Here is an 11,873-nt window from a genome sequence, read left to right as displayed (position 1 = left end):
TTGCTGGGATCCTATGACCCCAGCTGACTTCCTGCCCTTTGGGTGGGGGGCTGGACTCAATGATCTTCTGAGGTCCCTTCCAGCCCTAATGTCTATGAAATCTATAAAACACATGATAAATATGTGTTTTAGTACTTGAGCACTTATTCCTATAATAGCAACCTTATGACTTTTTCGTAAAAGGAGTATCTCCAGATTATAGTAAGTAATATGTGTTCAGCTATCATCAGCCTGTTCCACAGAGATAATATGAGCATTTTGTGGTCCTTCAGCAGCTCATAATGCACCACTCCCAGCCCCCACTGTGTGAACAGCAAACACCTAGCTTTGTGAACTGAACTGAACCAGTGAATGTCCTCCTCATCCCCTTGCAGGAGGGACATGAACTGAATTCGTGACAAGGTGCTAGACCTCATTACAATGTAGACTGAGGAGAGAAACATCGCTACCACTGCCAAGGGCAGGAAGGACAGCAGACAAAACAGGAGGTCTGTCAGTGCATCATAACCCAAATGGTGGTTCAGGGGCTACCAGCAGGACTCGCAGCAGATCTACACTAAGTAAATACATGAAACCTCAATGTGTTTGGGGAGGCATGACAACAAGGTGTGTGTGCCACAAGACCCACATATCCCTACCCTGAGGAGCTATGTAGCATCCTCAAGGCAGACCATGCCATTCCTGCCGTACTATATACAGTGTATGCCCATGGGCCTGGTACAGTGTGACTATGATGACAAAAATGACAGTGAAGTCCCTTTCTGCCACCTGCTACTGAGGAAGCATGAGGATACCTTCTCAGTCAATTTGTTCCCTAACTGGACCCTGACCCTGAAACAGACCCAGGATGCACAAAGTGTGTTATTAAGGGCCTCATTGAACAGATGGGTATGAACAACTGAAAACCAATTGCTGATAAGTTTCAATAATTTAGCGGGGAAAGGGTTACTGGTGGGGTGACTTGGGGCTCTGGGAATGCCTCATGGCTTGGGGGTGATTTGCTCTGAGGATGATGCATAGCTTAGCATTCACTTGGGGTTCACTGTGGGTGTGGCACACTGCTTAGGAAAATGCCTAGGGGCACAGGTGGCCATCAGTATAGATTGCCCCCCATCCCTGGGATACACCAAAAGGGAGGGGACATTGTGTTCTGCACAACACAGACTTGAAAATTGGTGGCAGACCCCTGCTTAGACCATGGCAGTTGTGCATGAGCCAATGGCCCAATTAAGGCATGATGGGCTAGTTAAGGTGCTCAGTGACTGGGACAGAGTTAACCCTAGTTAAAGGTTAATTCATGCATGCATAGCAGTCAGCAGAAACCCAATCTTCCTTCAGTATCCCATCCCACTCCCAGACCTCCCTGCCTAGTAATGGCAGCTCATAGCATGTTGACTCCTCAAAGTTAGGTCTGGCCTGTGAGACCTTGGGAAGTTCCAGTGCTGGTGCCACCCCAAAGACATAAAAGGACAGTCCTGCTCAGAGGATGGCTTGTAGCTGAAAATTTCAGAGCCAGTTAAATCTGATGCTGGAGGACTTCAGGGAGTCCTCTGCACACTGAGCCAACATTACTGATAGGTGGCTTTCTGCCTATGACCACCAGCAGAACCAGTCAGAGCTGCTAACAACTTTTTAGCATGCTTCTGTGGCTTAGGACTGCCAGTTCCTAGAACTGAAGCAGGGACCAGTGAAGGACTAAAAGGGGGTCAGCCCTCAAAGAAACGGCCCTCCATGCATCCCTCCCGTCCATTGCAAAGTTTTGCAGGTGTTTCCTGGACAGAGCGGCTGCTGCTGTAGAAATGTATGTCTGTGCTATGACAACAAGGCAGCAGGTCCTGATAGCTGCGTACTGTCCCCAACATTACCAGAGGCAATGGCACCATTGCTACCATGGAAGCTGGCCACCTCCTGCCCATTGTCTCCCACCCTTCCCCAGCCACTAACTTCTGCCAGATGGGTGGAGTAAGGGGAGGCTGGTCATCATGTGCATGCCTCCCCATATTCTAGCTGCCCAGACTAGCTGAAGACTTGCACCCCGGGGCATGGCTGGATGCCATACAGGGTATGGAAGTCTAAACAGTGGGCCCACTGGACACCATGACAGGGGCAGCTCTTCCTTTCCTTAGTGCAACAGGGAATGCCACCTCCCTCCCAGGTGCCTGCACCCCAGGGATAAGGTGGGAGGATGGACCCTGACACTATCTACCCCCACCCAGCTCCCCAGCAATGCAGAGTCAGACATGCCCATGAAGATGCAGTTACTGAGTACCTCTGAACCATCTGGTTCACTGCAGGGGGTTCACTTCCACATCACACCCTCCCAGAGCCCTCCCAGCTAGCAAGGAGACCTGTGGAAAAGGGACATGGGTGGACCTAAAGCCTCCCCAAAATAATAGTGTGGGACACGCACATATGAACCAGCTCTGGGTTAGCATGCAACAATGTCACCACAAAGGCATGCTCTCCAGCCAGGGTGTAAGAGTGTGCTGTTCCTTGGCTCCCCCTGCCTCCATGGGGCCTGTCAGTGAGTTATACTCACTGAAGACTTGCCAGATCATCTGTTGCCACATTTAGTGCAGTTTGACAGTTTATTTGTAGAAATAAATTTGCCCTTTGTGTGCTTCCTGTTCAGGCCTCAGCTTGTGTCACTGACATCCGTAACGCACCCATTGGCTGGTATCTTAGTTTCACCTTCCCAGCCAGCCTCACAGACTCCAAGTGCAGGACCCTGGCTCCCCCATAAGTTTTCCAGCACTCCCATTCCTCAGTTTCTCCCTGCATGTCCTCCACAGCCCAAACCCTCACAACAGGGAGCATTCAGCCCACTAGTTAGCATGAAAGATGTTTACTGAGGTGTTTTAGAAAAGCACATTAAAGGGATGCTGTGGCTTATGAAGGTCTCCTGTATTCCCTCCCATCCAGCAGGATGTGGTCCCAGAAAGTTGTCAGTCAAGGTTTTCCTGATCAGAATAGCCTAGTAGTGGTTCTGAACAGGAAGCTTGGCTGGGAGCACTGCTTTGGCTTGGGCACCATCCAAAGTGCCAGGGACTTCTACCACCTGTGGGTCCTTCTGGGGCCAGCCTAGTTCCCCCTTGCTTGACATATATTGTGGAAGATGCAGGTGGTGGCCAGGAAGCTGGGAATGTTCCTTAGCATGAGTTCAGTGCAGACCCCTGGGACCCAAAAGCACACTTCACCAACTTTAGGTGCCAAAAGACACCCTCCACCACCATACCACAGCCGATGGTTGGGAACTGAGGACCTTCCTCCTGTGGTCTAACTAGCTGTATGGCTTCATGAGCTAGGGGGAGCAGTAGGTAGGCCAAATCACCGGTGATTAATGGGGGAACAATCAGCCCATCCAAATCCATGGTGAGATTGCCAAGGGCAAACTGTCCCTGCTCCATCGTTTCTGAAAAATGTGGGTGTCGTACCCAGCCCAATACTGATGTTAGTGAAACACCGCTGGTGGTCCACAACACTCTGGAATTTAACTGAAAGGAACCCCTTATTGTTTAGGTAATCTCAGGTGTGGTGGGGGTGGCACAGGATACGTATGCTGGTCCCATTGGTGGCACCCATGCAGTTTGGGAAGGCTGTCTGTGCAAACCCAGCAATTACCTGTGGGTTCCCAAGTCAAATGAACTAAGGTCCCAGCTCTTCAAGCGTAGTGTCACACACTTCATGCACAGCTGTTGTCACCACTGTACACCACACCAAACTGTTTTAGTGATGAAACAGAGGCTGTTGGCAGCTCCATTCACCAAGGCACGCACCTCTTGATGAACACAGGAAACTAAAGCCCAGTGCCCTGAAACTTGAGGAGGGGACCAGCTCAGTGCAAAGGTCCATGAATGTGCCATATGCCATCCTAAAGTTTCACTGTCACGGCTGTTCCTCCCAGGTCCCAAGCATGAGCTGCTCCCATAGGACCAAGTTCGCTAGTGGTGCTCAGCAGCAATGAGATGGCATCTGATTCCAGGCCTGAATCACCCCAGTTTGCATGGCATTGTGTTGTGGTTCCTGTAAGTGGGCCAGCATGATGTCCATGGCAGCATCACAGTCCTCAAAGTAGCACCTCACCAGGGCCAGGAGCTCAGGCTGCGACGGCACGGAGTGCCTGTGGATTAGAGCAGTCAGGACAAAGATTTTCTCAGTTGTGCCACTCATCATCTCCTGGAAACTACTGGAGATCCAATCCCAAGTGGAACAGTCAGTCAAAGAGGGATTGGAGATTATGTGCCAGACCAAGAAAGGATTGAAATTTACATCCTCACTTCAGTGAGACGGTTGGCCAGTTGGCACTTTTGTCTGTGCTCTGCTGTTTTCAGCCACCGTCAGGAATATGGCAAAAGGTTGCTACAGCACGTTTTGGCAAGAGGCCTGCTCACTGACCTTCTAGCAGGAGAGCATGAGCTGTGTTTGTGGAGTTCATAGTAAACATTACTGTGTGCCTGTCCAGAACACTGCAGAGTGGTGATACCGCACAGCATTCTACAGATTTAACACGGGCTAAGCGTATAGGAGGCTCTAAAAACGAAGGATCTAACCTTATTAACAGCTTCAGATCACATGCAGAGTACTGAAACACTGATAATTTCACTACAACAGAGAAAATCGCAAGGCCTGACAATACTTAAATTATTCAAGAACAACACTGGAGAATTAAATAAGTTCTTTCCAGTGATGCACAAAGTGTAAGAGAGCAGACTCCATCCAGCCTGCCAACTGTAACCAGGATTTGCCTGTCTTCAGGAAGGATCCCTTCACTTCATCAGTCTAGTTTGTAGTAAGGACAAACAAAAGTGAGAAGTGGCTGCTCAGCGAGCAGGAAGTAGTTGAATCACTGTTCATCTTGATAAGGAATTCAAGATGAAAATGTTTGATAAACTGTGTGCAGGGACAAGTGGTGCTTCAGGCATGTTCACTACTCATTAAAATGAGATCTTCAGCTAAGCACTTGTTAATGGGATCAGGATCTGATTTTCCTTCATATCGAGGACCCTCCATTAGAAGGCACTTTTACTGATAGGTTGGATGTCTTCAAGGACTGTTGGCAGTATGACAATTCCCAACATGCACTGATATCTTTAAAGAAAGAAACAAGCTCTCACCTTATACATGTTCAAGTACAGGAAAGGTAAAAAATAATTATATTAAAAAAGTTTTCATTTAAATTAACATATTTCCAAATAAACATATTTAAAATTCTGATAAACCTACATTATGGCCTAATCTTATAATCTATTAAAATTAATTTAAATTAAATAAAAATCCCAAGTACAAGTATCTTGTCAAAGCCTTAACAATGGAACTGCTGTATCAGTTGTAGTAGTAACTGGCTAAGAACTTGGAACCAGAATTTGCTGATGTGCTAAGGCAAACAAGGTTCTTTGGTCAATGTGATATTTTTTATTACGCCAACTAAATAGTTGGAAAGATTGTTCTTTGCAAGTTTTTGGGCACAAACACCTTTCTTCAAGGTCTGCTGGTATTATGTGTTCTCTGGGATGGAATAGAAGCCAATATGCAAAATGCAGGTCTTTGAAAATGTAAACATATGGTAGTGAGGATTAGAAGGAATGGGAGACAATAGGTGTGAGACAGGTAGGTGGGGGGATAAGGGGAGAAGTACATAAGGAGGGATATACGCTTGATGATAGAATGTAGCTGGTAAAACGCAGACGGATTCCCTGGGAGGTATCAGATGGCAGGAGGGTTATAATGTGCCATAAATCCAATGTCAATGTTTAGTCAAAGATTTTTTGTATCCAGTAGATTTATGAAGTGAAGTTCGTAGGCTTGTCTATGATAGGTGTTTTGTAAATTCCCCTTGGCTAGGGACAGGCATTACACATAAACTGGTTTAAGTGATCAGAAACTGGTCACAGAACCTGTAATAGAACAGATGTTCAGTGCACATAAACCAGTTTGAAAACAGCTGAAACCAGTTTGAGATCAACCTGGTTGAATGTAGTATCAGACTTAACTGATCTGGGTCAAACCAATTTATGTAATCTCTGTCCCAACCCCCTTCCTGGTTTAAGTTAAATCACAGTGCTCCAGCATCCCACATCCTTTGCAACTCTGGGTGGGGCTGTGCTGTCTGCTCCAGCCCAGCAGGGCTGGCAGTTCTCCTCTGCTCCCTCGCTGTAGCTCCAGCAGAGACTGCAGGTACTGTTGCATCTGCCTGGCTTCCTCTTGCTCACCATCCTCCTTCCCTCCCTCCATCATTGTCTGCTCAAGCAGAGATTCCCTCCTCCCCTCTGCCTTACACAGACACCTCTCAGCATTAGCTAGCATACCACATGCTGGACACAGTCTGTGCTGTGGGAAACAAGACAAAGGCAGACAGGACAGTGTTGTCTTAGGGCTTTTTGGAGCTAATCAACAGGTAGCTGGTAATGTCCCTCTGTTCTTTCCATGGAAGAAGTTTTTTAAAAAGAACTTGAAGCTGTTGTTTTGTTTGATGAGCTAATACATGCTAACAATTCCCTGTGTAACTTCCCGCTGTGTAACTAAATGCTCTGTTATTAATGGTGGGAGGGGGTTCTCCCCTCCCTAATCAGAGTGTTCTGCCAGGGCCTGGCCATGCCCTCCCCCCCAGCTCAGCACTTTGGAAGGGAAGGGAGGGCTGCTCCAGCACCCCCCAGCTTGTAGCCTAAGCCACTGCAGGCAAGTGCTGACATTTCTTCAGTTCAGAGGGCACGTCTGTATGGTTACAAAACGGTTTAGCCTAGCCAGGTTAGAGTAACCTGCAAAGATTGCATCAATTCAGACTCAGGCTTTTTGAATATCTGACCCTAGCCTTTAAGGATTAGAACTGAGAGGTTGGAGAGGGAGTAATTGTCTTGTGAAAAGTGTGCACTCACAGGTAATTGGGTATTTTTGCCTTTAGACTAACATGGCTACAGCCAGCACCCCCAAAATATGGAAGATATCAACTTTTGACATGCTAGAACTCTTGTTGAAAGTGACAGACTCATGTGCATATGCAAAGGCAATATTTTTTGTTTTAATTTAGCCAACCAGTTCATTAAACTTCATTCAAAGCTGAGAATTTGATTGGAAGTTGAAGCAAGAAAACAAATTTTCTCTCTTCCAACCCACGAATAAAAATTAGATCTCACAGTATGAGCTCCACTAAATCTAAAATATATACCCACATGGTAACCAGAAACAGTCCCTTTATGACAGATAATGCTCCTTTTAATAAATCTGTTTTAAATATACAATGCATTTGTGAAACATTTTTCTCATGTCCTACATACTTAGTTTGCTTACATTTAACTATTACAAAACAAATTTTAAAATGCTCAACTCTGAATTCAATTCTAGTTCCTAACCAAGTAGGGCTTAACATAAATCCATGATTACAAAAAATCCTAAGATCAGCAAGTAAAAAAGTAATGCATCACAACCTTTCTTTAACAAAAAAAAAAATAAAGAACTAAACTATACCAGTTCACAATAAGGTTCAAACCTATTATATACTTTATTATAATATTCCTTCTTGCTACTTCTAAAAATTGATAACTTTTCTCTACTATCAATCCATATACCTTAGTTCAACGTTGCCTTCAGTTACACCAACACAAATTCAGTAGGTTCAGAATGGTTGTGTAGACAAGGCAGACTCTCATGTACACTCTTTAACTTGCTGTATTTGCCATGACATAGCCACATCTCTATGTCAAACCGCCCTGAAATCCTGAATGTAGGGTTCAAGATGAGTCTGCTGAATGTTTTGTTTGGGTCTAAGCAAAAGCAGGATGCAAGTCCTAGGGGGTAAATTGGGGCACAAGAAGAGCTTCTTGCCCATGATGTTCTTGGCACCAATTCAGCAAAGCACTTAAACATGCCCCATCATAAAATGCATGCATTTTACGATGAGATTTATAATCTCATTATAGCTAATGGAACTTAAGCACATGCTTAAGGGGTTTGCTGCAACACAGTCATGTTGTTTGTGCTGATTACAACTGGTGGAGAATTTTTCCATTCAACTTTCTTTTCTCAGTGACCAAAACTTCACAGAAAAGGATTGGTTTCAACAAATGACCTATTTTGAAAAGAATTGAGAAAAAGGTTCAACATTGTTATAGTTAATCTAATTTTAGTTACCAGAAAAATGCTATTCATATAAAAATGGAAGTTTTAAGTAGTAACACTGATTTGGGAGTAATTCAGTCTCTGGGTGTTCAGATTGGGACAGCTGAGGCCTGGTTTACTGCTAGACCAAGAATCCACAACTCATGGTTAAGCTGATAGGAGCTGAAGGTGCTTAGCATCTCTTCAGGTAGGGTGAATCCCTCTATGGAGTCTCAAGGATTATCCACAGTTGGTAGCCAGGTTTGAAAAATGTGGATGTTAATATTTGAACATGGCTTAGAGCCCCTACTTGTGGCAGATCAAACACTTGTATGGCCATATAACTTCCAGTATTGCTTAGATGTCACAGATAATTATGCAGAAATAGAATTGCTTTTCCATTTTTCTTATGTAGCTGGCTGAGCAGTCCCCCTTACAGTCCTCAGACCCAGCTGAGTGTTTGAGTCCTGGTGGAACACCACCCTATTAAAACAGTCTGCTAAAGAGGCCCTTGTTGCATGGCTTTGGAGGATTACAAACCCCGTGCTGTAAGCATTGACGGGGGGGACACAACAGCTGGCTATGGCCAGGCTGTAACCCCATGCCCTGCACCCCACCATCAACATAGAAATCCCACTGCCGCTGCTTTCTCCCCTACTGCTGCTGGGCCCTGGCTCCAGCTGGACTGCGCCCTTGCATCTTGCCACCCGGGCATAAATTGGGGGGGAGAGGGAAGAGGGGAGGCATGTGCTCCTCACATGTCACCTCTGGCAGTACCCATGATAGTGGGAAAGTGCCTGGATGCAGGACTGGTATGTCTCTTGTCCATCCTGAGTACTAGTTTCCTCATCTCAGCCTTCAGGTGCAGAGGTGAGATTTTTGTACTTTTGTCCTGGGGCAAAATAAAGGCAGAAGTCAATAGCAGAACCACAGTCAGCCATGCTAGTCCATGGGTCCCTGTCTTAGGGGCTGTCCACTGGATAACAGTGCCCAACAATGTTGGGCATTTAAAACCCTGGGAAAGGAAACCAGGTAAGTTTTAAGACTTTCTCCATGATAAATTTACCAAAAATGTCATCTCGCTGCTTGTTATCTCCACGTTCTCTCTTGTGTCCTCTATTTCTTTCATGGATAGTTATTTCCATCTTGTGATAAGCTGCCCATTAGTCAGCTACACTTCAGAGGCCTAATTATTGGAGCCCCTGAGTTCTCTGGGCTTGGTAATATTTCTTCCTGTCAAAACTACTGCAAATAGTACATTAATGAATATAGGATGACCAGTGACCTGCCTGTGTGTGCATGTTACATGAGGGGGTTGGATTACTTCATAATCCCCAATTCTCCATTTGTAGGGCTCTTCCTCAATGACTTGTGCTGCCTTTATATTTGGTTTACACATTCTTTATAGAGATATTTCAGGCTGTAGGTTTCAGTCACTCATCTTCCCACTCAGGTCACGTAACACAGAAAAGATCTATCAAAACAGGTGACCTGACATACAACAGGGGCAGTTGTTAAATAGAGAGTAAAAGCCAAAATAATTGGAGAGGAAGGATGGGAAGTCAGGCCGATCACACAAGTAACACTGGTTAACAAAAATAAACCTTTTTTTTTTTTCCTATGTGGGAGATCAGCTGAGCTAGTAGTTCTGTTTTGTGTCACAAGAGAAGGAGTTGTGATGTAACCGGCTTGTTATGGTAAAATAACAGTGCACTCTTCCCCCCCCCTTGCCATTGCTCAGAGGTCTCCTTGACAGCTCACCCTTGGCAGGCTATCAAGGAGCCAGTGCTCTCCCCTCCCTACCCTCCTGAGGTTTTCCCAGTATTGAAAGATGTGTACAACTATTCAAGTTGGCACAAGAGATGAGAGATCTTCCTGGTGGGAAGTACTGTCTTTTTTGCAAGACTATGGGAGTGTGGGTCAGGAAGGCCATGAACCTTTGCAAGTGGATCCTGGTAGGAGAAGGGTTGAGAACCACTGCTCTAAGCAACCACTGGATCAATATTTTGGCATGATGATAGAAGGTACTGGTGGTGGAGGACTGAATGAAATGCAGAACTGGAAACAGTAGGTAACTGAAGATTCCTTCTTGTTTCACAATGGCCAGTGTGGTAGACTTGGTATCGTAGTGACATTTTCAAAAATGTTACTACAGACATTGACTTTACCTCTGTTGCTTGATCTTGTTACACTCTACTTGATATTCCTGGCCTGTTCTGGTACTCTTTTATGTCTTCCACAATACATGCCAAAAATGGCTGGATCTTAAAACTGTATATTGATAGCTCTTAATTCTGTCATGCTTGGGCAGGTGTGTTGTGCAGACAAGACCAGTTCACAGGGTTTGTTAAAGAAAGCATGTAGCTTGTTTAATTATTAGTATCATAGTCAGTTTGTTCCCTAAATAGATTAAAAAAAATTCTAACATCATCTGTGGCTGAGATTTGAGATCCATTACCGAAGCTTTCTGGATTCCCTTGTGCTCAGTGGCTACTGATATATATCTTCCCAGCCTCACAATTTAGCCTAAACATATAAGTCTGCTTTCTATGCAGTGCTCAAACAAATATATTTATCTTTCTAAAAAGTCTTCTAGAAATAGATGAGAAATTATGCAGGTTACTTGTTGAGAGCCAAATTCTGGTGGCTTTATTCATGTGAGTAGTCTGACTGCAGTGAATTTAGGTGAGCAGGAATTGATTCTGAATGCACATTCAGCAAAGCACTGACAAATGCACTTCCTTGTTTGCTAAATAAAGGATAGTGCACTCACGTACTCAAAGTCAAGTCCTGGTTTGAGTATTTTGCTATTTGAAGCCTCACTGTTCCTGAGTGTATGAAAAATGTGCCAGTATGCCTTGAAAGAAGTTGCTTTCATTTGCTGTTAATGAGTTCAACGGTAACGGTCGTTTAATTTCTGCTTTGCAGCTTTTATTGCATACAAATGTTTTGCAGTAAATCAAGAATTTGTTTTGCAGTTTTTAAATGTTGTCCAAGGTTTCCAGACTGGTTCATACATCGCTCGTGTGCATTCTCTTAAACAGGATGTACATATGAGTTTTGTGTCATGCAAAGCCAGAACAGATGAGAAGTGTTTTAACATATTCAATCTTGACAGTCCTTTGTCACACTGCTTTATGCAAATCAGTCAGGGTTACAAACAACCAGAAATAGGGTTACTGAATTTACGTTTTACAGTAAGCATTCATCAATTGCAGCACTTTTATGGGCTGTGCATGGCACATCCTATCAGTCATCAGGTCTTGCCTTGGCTGGCTTGGTTGCATGTCCTAGTTGATGCTGACCAAGGAGAAATGGGATTCTGAAAAAGCATGACCTCTTGCAGTCTAATGGGAGAACAATTAACAGTGTCTTTTCAGCAAGATACTTTTTATGGAAGTGCATGCATGTGGTTTTATTTCCAGATGAGAGTTAAGTGGAAGAGTAAAGAGGCTACAGATGACCCTTTTCTACCTCAGAAACATACCTTCTAGCCAGTGTGTTTATCCTTCCAGTTGCAGCTCAAGAACTAAAACTGTGAATGGGTGTTGAGGTCAGCCAAAAGACAAGAAAAGGTGTCATAGGACCCTTTTCTTCCAACCAACAGAGCAGCAGTAGCAAGTAGTTGACTTTAAAATGGCCCAGCAGAGATTTGTTTCTCCTGCTGATCCATTACACTCCTTTGTTACCAGATTTGCCCGCTACTTTGGGGTGTGCTCATTTATTAGGGCTAGGGTCTTGGTAATTCTATCAATGTGCTGCTTGTGTTACTGGTGTTTCTG

The 11,873-nt window shown here is 44.6% G+C and overlaps 1 protein-coding gene across 1 annotated transcript in view; it reads left to right on the top strand.

The window, feature by feature from the left end:
• GPC1 (glypican 1) overlaps nt 1-11,873 on the top strand; it is a 348,272-nt gene that overhangs the window by 282,188 nt on the left and 54,211 nt on the right. The gene's annotated exons all lie outside the window — the stretch shown is intronic.

Source organism: Crocodylus porosus, unplaced genomic scaffold (genome assembly GCF_001723895.1).
Source record: "Crocodylus porosus isolate Cpor-Errol unplaced genomic scaffold, CroPor_comp1, whole genome shotgun sequence".
NCBI lineage: Eukaryota > Metazoa > Chordata > Crocodylia > Crocodylidae > Crocodylus > Crocodylus porosus.
This window is presented reverse-complemented; position numbering and strand designations above follow the sequence as displayed.